Genomic DNA, 16,257 nt, shown 5'->3' on the forward strand with positions numbered 1-16,257 from the left:
AATCAGAGGAATTTAAGAATCAAAGTCTGAAAATAAAACATGAGGCAAAAATGGAAATTCAATTCAAATCAATTCAGCAAGCGATTATTAAGTGTTGTCAACCTTTCTCCCCAGAGTTCGTTCTAAGAAAAATGAAACAGATTATTTCTGTGGTTTTATTCCTCCTAAGTAAGCAGACATATACACATGGGGGCTGTTACAGCTGAACTCGAGGTGGGCATAGGCAGCAAGGGTTATAAAGACAAAAATTAGAAGGGAAAGGTGAACTGGAAGTTTATATGAATCAGTCTTAGTTGGTTATCTGACATAGCAGGGGAATTCAGTCTCTCCTGTCCCCTCAACTCTGTGCATGTTATTTAAATGAATTTATCAGCACAACTACCCCTATATAGATCTTGTATAGTTTAGAATTCCTGCCCCTTACTTGCCTTACAAAAATATAGGGTACTAGAGAGGGAGAATGGAAAATCATGTTATAAAACAATATAATTCTTCAGAAGAAGAATATTGCCTAAGCTTTTTTTCTTTATATAAAACTTAAATCTTGGTTGATCTAAGGAATATTACTAGAAAGGATATAATATTTTGAGGACAAATTAGTTATCAATCATCTGAAAGAAATTAATCAGCTTGGAAGGCAATTTGCAATATGGGGCTGTAGGAAGAAATCACATGGGGAAAGGTATTTGGCCTTTTTTTCCCCCTAATTGCACTAAGAAAATGAATGAGTGTAGGAAATACCTACATGTGAGATTTTTTTTTCAAAAATATACTACATTCAAGGTCAGTATAATCTAGTTTACATATAAATGAAGCCTAGAAAAATGTAAGGTCATGATTACTCATGTACATACATCAACCCAAGAAGTTCTTAAATGTTATACCACAGGGGTCCCTATTATGCCCAGGCATACTTAAGCTCTGGTTAATGATCTGAGTGAAGGTATTGACAGTCCATTAATGATACTGTACATCATATTAATTTTAGAGGAAGGGGGCTAGTTAAAATCATCAACAAGGATGAGAGATAATGGACTTTAAAAGGGTAGAAATAAGAACTATGGGAAAGACAATCTGAAAAATGCAAATAAAGATATAAAGGGAAGAAGTCTACATGATTTAACTAGTTGGGGGGAAAACCAGGAACCTGAAAGGTAGTGAGTACAGATAGCTAATACACATTTTCAATGTGACATAGAAACCAAATTTCTCAGTATTCAGATTTTGTTCTGGCCCCAGAATAGTCTTATTTGGAGAAGACAAAAATTAGCTCCAAGCATTCAGCAGATATTAATAATGGCTTCCATCATTCAAATTATACTAGGACCAAAAAGCTGGAGAGATTTAGAGACAGCATAGAAATAAGATTGCTATAATGGCTTTTCCCAGTGGAGGAAACAGAAAAATATGAGAGGGAACTAGAATAGGTCTAAAAGCAATTCATAAATATTAGAAACATGAAAGCAAAAAAAGAGGCAAGAACTGTTCTGTGCAGTAAACAGAGCATGATGAGGAACAACAGGATGTAATGGAGGGAAAGTCAATTTCAGCCAAACATTAAGAAGCTTCTTTGAAAATGAAAATTATTCAGATTAGGGAATAATCTGCCAAGAAACTTTGAAATAACTTCACTACTCAGGGAGAATCTATCTCCTTCAGGAAGATTTCCCTGACTAACAAAGATAGACTATACACAGAATTTACCCTTCTACCTCCCACTTTTGTTTTTCTCCCAATATCTTTTCTCACCATATTCTCTCTGTCTCTCTCTGTCTCTCTCTGTCTCTCTCTCTCTGTCTCTCTCTCTCTCCCCCCTTCTCTCTCCCCCCCCCCTCTATATGAAGTAGATGTTCTGAAAACAGATAATGGAATAGTAAGAACAAGCTTTTACTCTGTTACGCTGTTCCTTTCAGAACCCAATGTATTATGAGGACTCTATTTTTAAATCAAAACTAGATTTTGAAGATATACCTTTTGTCTAATATGGGACTTTAGTAGGGACTGGAAAGATAAGCTGAAAAATCATATAATAGTTTCCCCCTTTTCTATAAATTAGATTAGGGCCTCTTATACTTTTTCATCCTTGTAATCCCTTTTCATCCAAGAAATTTTTATGGGACTTCAGGTTTATAGATATAGAAACCAGGTATACAAATCAAACATTCACTGGTATTAAATGATAAAGAAATTTATTTTAAACTAATTCCTTGGTTACATATTTTACCATCTATTAAAGATGAAAGCAAATTTGTATACTAATGAGATTCTTATATAAAGAATTAATCTTAGTGGAATATTAGATACCTCTTTCTGTTGCCAAATTTTTCATGGCCCCTACATTCAGTTATGAAACCTCATCTGGGGTCATCACTCACAGTTTAAGAAGCTTTGACTTTGATTATGATTTTAAGGCAATTCTGTTGTAAAATGTGCCTTTATCTAAAACAATTGTAATAGGGTCTTCTTGTTCAGTGCTCAATAAGGCTTAAATATGAGAGCCAGATATTTAGCCTGATATTTTTGTTATCTTAGTTTTTGTGATAAATACTTTATCTAAATCTTAGATTGCATTTACTTATTGTATTTACTTTTATAATGTACATTTTTTGTGATGGTATAGATTCCTACATGCTCAAAAGGCCTTCTACCCTTATCATCATTGAATTGACTATCCTAATAGAATACTACTTATATATAGCTGGGAAATTTTTTTCCAATAAGGCTATATACTTAAGTTGATAACTGAGTTTCTAAATTGGGAAACAATTAACATGTGCAGAATGAAAAGAAGAAAAGATCATTTGTCCAAAGGCCTAGGCTTCCTATAATCTGATGGATTACAGGATAAAGGTTTTTTAGGTAATCAGAACTGGGCATTAATCCTGTTATACATCCTCTGCAGGAGTACTTTTTTATAGCTCATTTTTACATCAAAGTGACAATAAGTCTTCAGAGGCTCTGTGAAAGGAGGACAGTCTCTGGCGAGTTCTATTCAGCTGTCAAAGCTTTAGTGCTGTTTGCTCTCAGAGGAAGAACCTAAGGTGTGGAAATGATGATTCTCAGCAGTTTGGTGATTAATTCATAGTTTGCTGATGAAAGAGATAAAAAATAAGATATTACTCTCAGAACTAAGTAGCTTTAAGAAATAGTATAATTTACTAGATACAGTGAAGGATCTGTAGTCAAAAGATATGGGTTTAGATTCCTCCAACTATGTTGTCTAGTTATTTTACTTTAGGCAAATTACTAAACCTTAATGGGTTTCAAAATTTCACATCTGTAAAATTAAGGAAATTGGACTTGAAAACCTCTAAGTCCTTTCTAGGTATAAATCTAAGAGTATATGAGCCTTTTTCAATTTCTGCAATGACAGTGGTGAAGTGGCAAAAAAAGGAAGAAAAGATGCTAAGAATCAGGTATTTTTAAAATTACCTTTGAATATTAATTGAGCATCCAAGATTTAGACCAGAAATAGAAATTAGATGTCATCTTCTCCAATACTCTTATCTTATAGATGATGGAAAATGAGGCCGACGGTAGTTAAATGACTTGCCTGAGTTCACATGGATAGGAAATAGAAAATCTGGGATTTGAAACCTGTGTTCCGATTATAAATATATCACTTTTCCCCCGGCACGAATTGAGCTATTAGCACCTTAAATGTGAGATCATTATCAATTATCAGTAAAGGAGCATTATTTGAAGAATGGAACCACAGTAATCTTGCTATAGATGAAATCAAAAGACAAAATTGAATCTAGATAATAAGATTGTACATAGATCCTTTCTGAAGAATCAAATGAAAGGGTTTGATGTAATAAGTTTCATTGTATGAATAGAGATGAGAATTATTATTTCATAGGGTACTTTATCATTTCACCTTGAAGCACACATTAAAAATTTTTTTTCATGAAGATTCACATTTTCCATTCTCACCCTTTCAACTTTTCCCCTGATCCCAATTGAGAAAGCAAGAAAAACAAAGCTCTTGTTCCAAACATATATAGTCAAGCAAAACAAATTCCTGTGGTGGTCACATCAAAAACAAAAACAAAAACAAAAACCACGGCTCAACGTACACTCTGAGTACATCACCTCTGTATCATGAGGAGGGCAGTATATTTTATCATGAATCCTCTGGAATTGTGGAATAGTAGATAGTCAGAATCTCTAAGATTTTAAAAGTTTTTGTCTTTAAAATATTGTTATTATTTAAATATTTCCCAGGTCTTCTTATTTTAGTGTTTAACAGTCATATAACTTTTCCTAGGTTTTTATGATATCACCCTTGTCATCATTTTCTAGAGGGGAAGTGAATACAGAGTTATATAGCACCAACTATGAACTAAGAACAGTACTAAGCACTTTACAATGATTATCTTATTTAATTGTTACAACAACTCTCTGAGGTAGATGCTGTTATTAATTCCATTTTTAGAGTTGAGATAACGGAGGCAGACTAAGATTAAATGACTTACACAATAAGTATTCCATAAAATTTATATATCATAATGTGCACCAATTCCCTATGTTGATGGGTACCTTTTGTCACTGCAAAAAGAGCAACTATGAATATTTTTATACATTGGGCCTTTTATCCTCTTCCTCTTTTCTTCTTAGAATACAGTAGTGTCCTATTATTGGTATCATCAGCTAATAGCAATGCATAGGTTAATAGCTTTGGAAGGCAGCTATGCTCACCACTATACCACCAACGCAGACTAGGTTAATAGCTTTGGAACATAATTATTAGTTTTTAGTCTTTATCTTGACCATCAGGAAACCACCATAGTTAACAAAGAATCGCTAACTAAAGAAATGCTAGAAAGAACTTTATGAGATTCTCCAAACCCAGGTAAAGTGTTTGGATTCACGATGCTTTTTATTTTTTTATTTAATAGCCTTTTATTTACAGGTTATATGCATGGGTAACTTTACAGCATTAACAACTGCCAAACCTCTTTTTCACCTCTTACCCCCTCCCCCCTCCCCCAGATGGCAGGATGACCAGTAGATGTTAAATATATTAAAATATAAATTAGATACACAATAAATATACATGACCAAACCGTTATTTTGCTGTACAAAAAGAATCAGACTCTGAAATATTGTACAATTAGCTTGTGAAGGAAATCAAAAATGCAGGTGGGCATAAATATAGGGATTGGGAATTCAATGTAATGGTTTTAGTCATCTCCCAGAGTTCTTTCTCTGAGGCTAGCTAGTTCAGTTCATTACTGCTCCATTGGAAATGATTTGGTTGATCTCATTGCTGAGGATGGCCAGGTCCATCAGAACTGGTCATCATATAGTATTGTTGTTGAAGTATATAATGATCTCCTGGTCCTGCTCATTTCACTCAGCATCAGTTCGGGATTCACGATGTTTTCAATATGAAGTTGGGTACAGAGAAAGAAAGCAAGCAATATACCCAAATGCTTAAAGAACAAACCCAAATTGGAGATAACACATTTTAAATGTAATTTTCCCCTTTTGTTCTGATTTTTCTTTCATAACATGATAATATGGAAATATGTTTAAAATGATTAGACATGTGTAACCTATATCAAAGTGCTTTCTGTCCTGAAGAGGAGAGTTTTAAGGGAAGGAGAAAAAACTGAAACTCAAAATCTTACAAAAATCAATATTCAAAATTATATTTCCATGTAATTGGAAAAATATGTAAATATAACAAAGAATTGATTTGCAAGACATTTCTAAAAGGAAAGAAAAGGGAAACAGGAAAGGGGAAAGTTGCAAAATAGTGGCAAATATCACAGATAGTTTTATTGTTAGAAAGAGTTATGTAGGAGGCATAAATAATTAAGGACTTCTATACTGACTTTCTCATCTCTCCAGCCAGAAGACAGTGGTCTGTTCATGGTATTGAAGATGACTGATAAAATGTAGATAGGGAACACTTAGACTTTCACATACTATTCTCTACAGAGCACATCTTCATGAGCATATAATGATTCATAGCATCATAGCTCTAGGGTTGGAAGAAATTTAAAAAAAATCACCAAATCTACACTCTCATTATACAATGTAGAATATAATGAGGTTAAATTACTTGCCCAAGGTAATAAATAGTAATAACTATGTTAATAATAATAATAGCTAACATTCATATAGCATCTACCATGTTTTAGGGGAAGCTAAAGGATGCCATAGTATATATATATATATATATATATATATATATAGTTTATATATATATATATATATATATATATATATATATATAATGGGCTGAGGTTTGAAGTTGCTGCACTGAGGTCCCAATACGTGAGGCTAAATAGTAATTGGGCTATACTCTATTAATATAATGATTGGATAAAGAATGGTCCCTGCCCATCTCTGTGCAAGTTCTGATGTGTTGTATGGAAATACGATTTTGGTGGGTGGGGCAGAGAGAACAGGAAGAGAAGCTGGAGAAGATTGGTGGGCTGAGACTCCTAGCTGCTGATCATGTGGCTGCTGGTCTAGCTAGCTTCTTGACTCAGCTGCACACATTGCTATTGCCGATTCTCTTCCCCCTCCGATCCTTCTTCACTGAGAATAAAGACTGATGATTTTCCCCTAACCTGAATTCCTGACTCCTGCTGATTTAAAAATACGCGATCTTCACACGATCTTCACATTTGGCGCCCAAACGTGGGGCTGAAGCTACCTCCTGAGGTGGAAAGTCACCACACCCTTGCTCACTTAAGTCTCCATGCCCTGTGGGGATATGGTCATTAATCTCTTCATTGTCTTCCTCCTTAATATCATGGCTACTCGGAGAAGGAGCAGGAGCAGCGGGGCTTTTCTTTCTTCTAGGGATAGGGTTTCTTTGTGCTAACTGAATTATATTGTATAAATAAAATGCCTCGATGGAAATTGAATGAGGACCGTTCTATTTTATTTTATTTTATTTTTTTATTTAATAGCCTTTTATTTACAGGATATATACATGGGTAACTTTACAGCATTAACAATTGCCAAACCTCTTGTTCCAATTTTTCACCTCTTACCCCCCCCTCCCTAGATGGAGGATGACCATTAGATGTTAAATATATTAAAATATAAATTAGATACACAATAAGTATACATGACAAAACTTATTTTGCTGTACAAAAAGAATCAGACTCAAATATTGTACAATTAGCTTGTGAAGAAAATCAAAAATGCAGGTGGCATAAATATAAGGATTAGAATTCAATGTAATGGTTTTAGTCATCTCCAGAGTTCTTTTTCTGGACATAGCTAGTTCAGTTCATTACTGCTCCATTAGAAATGATTTGGTTGATCTGTTGCTGAGGATGGCCTGTCCATCAGAACTGGTCATCATATAGTATTGTTTGAAGTATAATGATCTCCTGGTCCTGTCATTTCCTCAGCATCAGTTCGTGTGAGTCTCTCCAGGCCTTTCTGAAATTATCCTGTTGTCATTTCTTACAGAACAGTAATATTCCATAATATTCATATACCACAATTTATTCAGCCATTCTCCAACTGATGGACATCCATTCAGTTTCAGTTTTACCACTAAAAAGGGCTGCCACAACATTCATGCACATACAGGTCCCTTTGCCTTCTTTATAATCTCTTTGGGATATAATCCCAGTATAACACTCTGGATCAAAGGGTATGCACAGTTTGATAACTTTTTGAGCATAGTTCCAAACTACTCTCCAAAATGGTTGGATTCGTTCACAACTCCACCAATAATGCATCAATGTCCCAGTTTTCCCACATCCCCTCCAACAATCATCATTATTTTTCCTGTCATCTTAGCCAATCTGACAGGTGTGTAGTGTATCTTAGAGTTGTCTTAATTTGCATTTCTCTGATTAATAATGACTTGGACATCTTTCATATGCCTAGAAATAGTTTCAATTTCTTCATCTGAAATTGTCTGTTCTATCCGACCATTTTCAATTGGAGAATGGCTTGATTTTTTATAAATTAGAGTTAATTCTCTATATATTTTGGAATTGAGGCCTTTATCAGAACCTTTGACTGTAAAAATATTTTCCCAGTTTATTGCTTCCCTTCTAATCTTGTCTGCATTAGTTTTGTTTGTACAAAACTTTTCAGTTTGGTATAATCGAAATTTTCTATTTTGTGATCAGTAATGATCTCTAGTTCTCTTTAGCCATAAAGACCTTCCCTTCCACAGGTGTGAGGGTAAACTATCCTGTGTTCCTCTAATTTATTAATAATTTCATTCTTTATGCCTAGGTCATGAACCCATTTTGACCTTATCTTGGTGTACGGTGTTAAGTATGGATCAATGCCTAGTTTCTGCCATATTAGTTTCCAATTTCCTAGCAATTTTTATCAAACAGTAAGTTTATCCCAAAGCTGGGATCTTTGGGTTTATCCAAAGGACTAGGTTGCTATATTTGTTGAGTGTTTTATCCTTGAACTAATCTATTCCACTGATCAACTAATCTATTCCTTGCAATACAAATAGTTTTGGTAACTGCTGCTCTATATATAATTTTAGATCTGGTACTAAGCCACCTTCATTTGATTTTTTTTCATTAATTCCTTGAAATTCTTGACTTTTTATTTTCCATATGAATTTTTTATTTTTTCTAGGTCATTAAAATAGTTTTTTGGGTCTGTTGGTATAAGCTAAATAAATAGATTAGTTTAGTAATATTGTCATCTTTATTATATTTCTCGCCTTATCCAAGAGCATTTAATATTTTCAATTGGTTAGATCAGACTTAATTTGTGTGAAAAGTGGTCTGTAATTTGCTCATAAAGTTTCTGATTTTCCTTGGCGATAGATTCCTAAATAGTTTATATTATCAAGTAGTTACTTTAAATGGAATTTCTCTTTGTAACTCTGACTGTTGGATTTTGTTAGTGATATATAAGAATGCTGATGACTTATGTGGGTTTATTTTATAACCAGCAACTTTGCTAAAGTTGTGGATTATTTCTAATAAATTTTTAGCAGAATCTCTGGGGTTCTCTAAGTATACCATCATGTCATCATGTCATTGGTTTCCTGAATGAGGACCGTTTTCACTGTAATATGTGGACAACTGTTGTCCAACCAGGGACCAGTTATCTCGAGAGATCTGCTCCTGCTCTACGAACCAAGGGGAGATGTGGTTTAATGTACCCAGAAGTCTAGCTACCTGTTCCCAAGTTATAAGTAGCCCTTGTCCTTCTATCAAGCAAGCATGCTTTCTATAGCACCACTAGTGGTGGGGTTGAAGGGTTAAGTTGTTGGGGGTGGGGATAGAGTCTTTAGCTAATTTGTCCCATTTTAGCCAAAAGATTACTGGTTTAGTTTTTAAGAAAATGATTCCCTGTTTGTCTATTAAAATACTCACCCAAGTTCCTGGTCACGGAGACATCTTCAGTCCTTGGTTCCGCGTTGGCATAAAATTGAGCCTCAAGAAAAAAACGATAATGGTCTTGTATACTTAAAACATTTTGCACCTTTTGTGCACAGTATAGATTTTACACCACAGGCATACCTTTTAATCCTCAAAGACAGGCAATAGTGGAGAGAGAAACAGAGATATTAAGATGCTCCTCCAAAAACAAAAAGAAAGGGACCACAGGTAACCCTAGAGAACTTCTAAATCTAGCTCTTTATACTATTAACTTTGATTTTGACAAAGATGCACTGCTCCGTAGACAGGTTTTATAACCCACTGGAAGGGCAGTGTCCAGTGCAAGCAGCTCCACTATCTTTTAGATAATCCTGAGTGATGTGAGAGACCCAGAAAGTGGTGAATGGAAAGGACCAGATAGGCTAACTGCTTGGGGAAAGGGTTTGCTTGTATTCTACAGGTGGAGAAGGAATCAAAGATGGTGCCAACGAGCCATTCGCATTGTCCATCACAGAGAGACAGAACAGACCCTTGAAACAAAGGGAAGACCCAAGAAATATCGATTGTTCTGCTGATTGTGCTCACCATTGAAAGAGCGTGGCAGTTATGGCGTTTGACTCATGGTCATCAAAGATTGTTGGACTTCAATACCCTCAGGAATCACTGGATTCTCTGAGACATGATAAGATTGTTTTAGGACTTGAAAACCCTCAGGAATCCTTGGATTCTCTGAGACATAGGACTTGAAAACCCTCAGGAATCATTGGATTCTCTGAGACATAGGACTTGAAAACTCTCAGGAATCATTGGATTCTCTGAGAAATGATAAGACTGTTATAGGACTTCAAAATCTGCTGGAATCATTGGATTCCCTAACACATAAAAAGACTTGCAAAACTTCAAAAACTCAGGGGGATCATTGGATTCTCTGACATGTGAAGCAATGGACAATAGACTGGTTTTGGACTATCTCTTGGCTGCTGAAGAAGGTGTATGTGTGACTATTGTGTACATACCCTCCTTCTAGGACTTCTGGTGATCTTTTCCAACACCATGTTGATTTATATTGTTTGCTATTCACTTACTTGCTGTACAATTCATGTTTGTTACACCACATCAAGCCTGCACTGACTGTGGGGAGTCATCTAATAGCCTCTGTTGTTATTGTGTGCTGTAATACCTCCCATGCTGATGGGTTTGCATAATAAGACCCTTCATCCCAGAAACCCCTAGCAACCCCACTTCCTTTGGTGCTTTTCATCTCTCTTCCTGAGATGTAAGGAGGGTGTGATCATCTCCTTTTAGTGCTTTCACCGCCTTTCCTGAGAAGTCAGGAGGCTTGATCACCTCCTTAAGGGGTCTAACCTCCCTGAGGAGTCAGGGGATGGCATGGTCACCTGTGTTCTAAAATAAAAGAAAGTGGGAGATGTAATGGGCTGAGGTTTGAGTTGATGCACTGAGGTCCCAAGTACATGAGGCTAAATAGTAATTGGGTTATACTCTATTAATATACATGATTGGATAAAGAATGGTCCCTGACATTGATGCATTGTTGGTGGAGTTGTGAACGAATCCAACCATTTTGGAGAGTAGTTTGGAACTATGCTTAAAAAGTTATCAAACTGTGCATGCCCTTTGATCCAGCAGTGTTACTACTGGGATTATATCCCAAAGAGATTATAAAGAAGGGAAAGGGACCTGTATGTGCAGGAATGTTTGTGGCAGCCCTTTTTGTAGTGGCTAGAAACTGGAAACTGAATGGATGTCCATCAATTGGAGAATGGCTGAATAAACTGTGGTATATGAATATTATGGAATATTACTGTTCTGTAAGAAATGACCAACAGGATGATTTCAGAAAGGCCTGGAGAGACTCACACGAACTGATGCTGAGTGAAATGAGCAGGACCAGGAGATCATTATATACTTCAACAACAATACTATATGATGACCAGTTCTGATGGACCTGGCCATCCTCACAACGGAGATCAACCAAATCATTTCCAATGGAGCAGTAATGAACTGAATCAACTATGCCCAGAGAAAGAACTTTGGGAGATAACTAAAAACCATTACATTGAATTCCAATCCCTATATTTATGCCCACCTGCATTTTGATTTTTCACAAGCTAATTGTACAATATTTCAGAGTCTGATTCTTTTATACAGCAAAATAATGTTTTGGTCATGTATACTTATTATGTATCTAATTTATATTTTAATGTATTTAACATCTACGGTCATCCTCATCTAGGGGAGGGTGGGGGAAGGTAGGAAAATTGGAACAAGAGGTTTGGCAATTTTAACCTGTAAAGTTATCCATGCATATAACCTGTAAATAAAATGCTATTAAATAAATTAATTAATTAAAAAAAAAAAAAAAAAAGGTCCTACCCACTCTCTGTCAAATGCATGTTTGTATAGGAAATGACGATTTTGGTGGGTGGAGGCAGAGAGAGACAGGAAGAGAAGCTGGGAGAGATTGGGTGGGGTTCGAGACTCCTAGCTGCTGGTTGTGTGGCTACTGGTCTAGCTAGCTTCTTGACTCAGCTGCACACATTGCTATTGCCAATTCTCTTCCCCCTCCGATCCTTCTTCACTGAGAATAAAGACTGATGATTTTCCCCTAACCTGAATTCCTGACTCCTGCTGATTTAAAAATATGCGATCTTCACGCGATCTTCACATATATATATAATTATATATATATAAATATTATAATATTTATATATTTATATTATATATAATATATATTTACATATATATTATATATATATATATGTTATATATACCTCCCTTTATATATCTTATAAATACATAGTTACTTCTTGTTATCTTTTATAATGTGAGCTTCTTGAGGGCAGGGATTAATTTTCCCTTTCTCAGTATCTCCAAGAACTTAGCACAATGCCTGGCACATAGCAAGTGCTTAAGAAATGCCTGTTCACTGAATGACAGTTAAAGTTATCAACATTTGTAGAGCTGCCATCATGTATTTATCCTTTGGCTCTTCTTTCTTTACTCTCCATCATTTCACGAAAGACTTCCCAAGACCCATAGATTCATTCATATCCACTTTCCCTAATAAAAATCCATAATATTCACACAACACAGTCTCTCTATATGTTTCTTAATATGTTGACAATTTGTTTCCATTTTTCAATTACAAATAGCACTGCTATGAATATTTTTGCATAGATAAATCTTTTCTTATTGCCAATAAACTAGTAGGTAATAAACTGAGTCCATTTAGTTATGATTAAAAATTCTTTTCCATTTCTGGAAAAGATCTTTTGGCTTTCTTTTGCCTGTAATATTTATATTGCTCTGTAATATTGTACTGAGATCTTTAAAATTTTTTTATTTCTTCTCTCTGTGAGATTTCTCACAAGATTTTCCCATTGAGAATTTTTTCCTCTTTTTTCGTTGTAATTCTTTTACTTGATGACACATTTGTTGCTGTTTTGAGGTGATGAAGAGGAGTTATAATCTCAGTTATGACTACTCAATCATCTTATCTCATATTTCTCATAAAGTCCAGATGGAAGAGAAAAATCCTCCAAGAGACTGAACTTCGACATATGCTCCCCCAATGCAAATGGCATTGTGTTGATAGCATTAAGTTCCATATTACCATAAGGTTTTTTGTTGTGGTTTATACTTCATTTTTAAATGTGACCATGGCATCAGGGAGGTGACACCATGACATGCAAATGAATTGGATTTCAGTGACAGTGGACTGTGAAAAGTTACCATTCTCACTTTTTCCTGCAGAGCTATCTGGGTCTAGTGGCAAGATATCTATCAGGATGACTGGAGACCACCTGACCTTTTAATGCAGTGGGACACCTTGGTCTTTTAAAACTAAAGCCTTTAATAACTTTCTGACTGACACAATTACTATCTCAGAGTGAATGTAAATAATAATTGTTTCTGTTTTGGCCACAGATCATAAGGGTCTTGCCCTCCCTGATTAATTTTTTTTACTAGATTAAAAAAGGCCATTTCTTTTTGCATTTCTTTCTTATGTCTTAATGACTAAATGTATGGTTGGTTCAGCCAAACTGAGAAACTGAGGGTTAATTCAATGAGTTTATAGCTTCCCAAATGGAGTTGTTTTTGCAAAATGGAAAAATGAAATTGTGCAATCTCTACTACAAGAGGCTAAGGCTGATGAGTCATTAGGATTTGAGAGCTCTGAGTTATAGTAGATATAAGGGGCTTTGATGCCTACATTAAGCCTGGTACCAATATGGGAGCCTTCAGGATATGAGGAGACCCCAGACTGTTTAAGGGGAGTGAACTGATCTAGGTGAGAAATGAAGTAGGTCAAAGTGTGTGTGCTGATTACAGGGATTGTGAGTGTCCACTGCACTTATAGCCTGGGCAAAATAGGAAGACCCTGTATTGAGAAAAAAAATCAAGAAAAAGAAAGGGAGAGATCATGGCTCAGATGATAATTTGCAATTACATGAGCATTAAATTAATCTATTAGTTCATATATGTTGGATTGTCAGTGTAAATGAGCAAATGAGCAAAATCTAGGATTTAATGAAGATGATGGGAGAGTAGACTGAATTATGTTTTGGAATTGTACAGGGATTCCCACAATCATAAAATGTCCCTCAACACAAATTTCATCTGTTTAGTACCAATATTTTCCCAATGAAGTAATATAGTTATGAATCAAACCAACATCTTTAAAGGATCAGAACTGTAGGTAATTGAAAAGAGCAATACAAACATTCATGGTGCATATAAATAGGTTATATCATATTTCTAATGGCAATTTTCCCAAGAAGTAGTGCTAAAGACAATATTAGTAGCATATTTATACATACATATATATATATATATATATATATATATATATATATGAAAGGAAAAAGAGATGGACTGCTCATATAGTAAGAGTGAAAAATAAAATAAGAGTGCTTATTTATCATAAAATATATGCCAGTTTGATGGATGGGTGTATGTTTGCCAAAGCACTCAAGTTTCCAAAAATATTGAAATAGTGTCCTATTGCAAGGTTATGTCATGGCAAAAAGATATCCTCATGGTCTCAAAGGCTGTACTATGAGAGAGAGAGCTAGTAGGTGCTAAGAAGGCTTCAATTCTAATGGAAAACTTAGTCTACTATCTGAGGAACAACCTAGCTAAATATAGAAAAAAGCAAAAATTCCCCTTTAATCTTCTGCGTTTCCCTTCCACCGCTATAGTGATATGGGTTAAGTTCAGAAGGCAAATTTTGCTAAAACAAATAAAAATGATAGTTTTCAGTCCATTTTAAGCAATCATTGAAAGAACAGAATCTGCTTCATCCTTTGGTGTGGAGAAAACTGAAAATTGGAATCTTCTAAAATGGGAATGGGATCCTCAGGAGATTGTGGTTTCTTCTTCTCTGAAGTTTTTGAGGAGAATTCTATAATGAGGACTATTTTTTTGATGGGGGGAATAGCTTAGACAAGATATCCATTTAGGTCCCTTATACCTCTGAATTTTTGTGATGTTGTGATTCACATAGGATAAATTGAAATCAGATGACAATAGAAATAGACATTAAATAGAAAGATGGCTCATGGGTTCTCTTCTGAAAGGAGACAAAGTAATTGATTGTTCCTTTTTTTGCCCAGAGAAAACAAGACACATTACACTTGGCCATTATTTTTTTTACCATTCACTATGAGCATCCACCAAAAGATGAGAAAATTATTTCTCTCACTCATACCTGCAGAAGATATTGAAGATACAGAAAATGTATGAAGACTGTGAAAAGATTTGAAAAACCTACTTCACATATACCCAAGTATACTTGGGGACTTCCATGTGCAGGTGAGTATGAGTGAGCTTAGTGAAAATATCCTGGAAACTGATTTAGATCTCTGAAACAAACAACCAATCCTCCCCTCCCCAAAACAAAACTTATGCAGTGTCCAGAAGCCTTATATTAATATATCATGAACACTGTTTTCCAGAAAAGGATAAGAAGGTGTTGGAACAGTAAGCACCAAACAATATTGCACAAAAAAGAAAATTTATTTTATCTTAACATATAGGAAACAATTAGTTACTAATGTAGCAGAAGCTACTATCTAGGATCAGTGAGGCCATTAACCAGTTATGGTAAAAGTCAAAATCAAAATCAAATGAGAAGGATAAAGAACATTTAAACAACTTAATTCAAGATTCAAGATTCAACATGACATACAAATGAGCCATTCGTGCCAAAAAATGGGAAATGCTAAATGGAAAATACTGACTTTGATTGTCACTATTTTTCAAAAAAGTTTCATTATTGTAAAGCAGTTATCACAATGAATAAGTCAAAGAAATCTAAGAAACTCTCCTGATTATTAAACAGTTCAGCTACTGTACTTGACAATCACAAACACACAGCAGGCAAGGGATATAAGGATACAAACTTATAAGGACACAACTCATTTTTAGTACTGAAGAGGATAGTTGATGAGTATGAGCAGAACTGCATCATAAAATAACAAAAACAAGTCTGTAGAAAACTTGTCAGGAAATTTAACTGAGCCACATCATCTCTTGACCATAGATAGAATTAGCAGGAGAAAAACATAGACCCCAAATGAAAAAAGTTGTTCATCTTTCTTCATTGGTTTATTTTCTTTAAAAAATAGATTTATTTAATTGATATCTTTTTGTATCACCCAAATTTCTCTTTGTATCTTTCTCTCTCCTTTGTCTCAGAGAGTCATCTCTTTTAAGACAGACATTTTAAAAAGAAAGAAGCAAAAAGAAAAAGCGGAAGATAAAAAATTCATCAAAATCATTCAATATATATATGTGTATACACACACACACATATCATAATATGATATTATCTATAATGTTTTGTGCCTGTGGACTCCTCTCCCCTAGTCTGGAGATAGGGGGAGGGTGA

The sequence above is a fragment of the Sarcophilus harrisii genome, chromosome 3 (assembly GCF_902635505.1).
Source record: "Sarcophilus harrisii chromosome 3, mSarHar1.11, whole genome shotgun sequence".
NCBI lineage: Eukaryota > Metazoa > Chordata > Mammalia > Dasyuromorphia > Dasyuridae > Sarcophilus > Sarcophilus harrisii.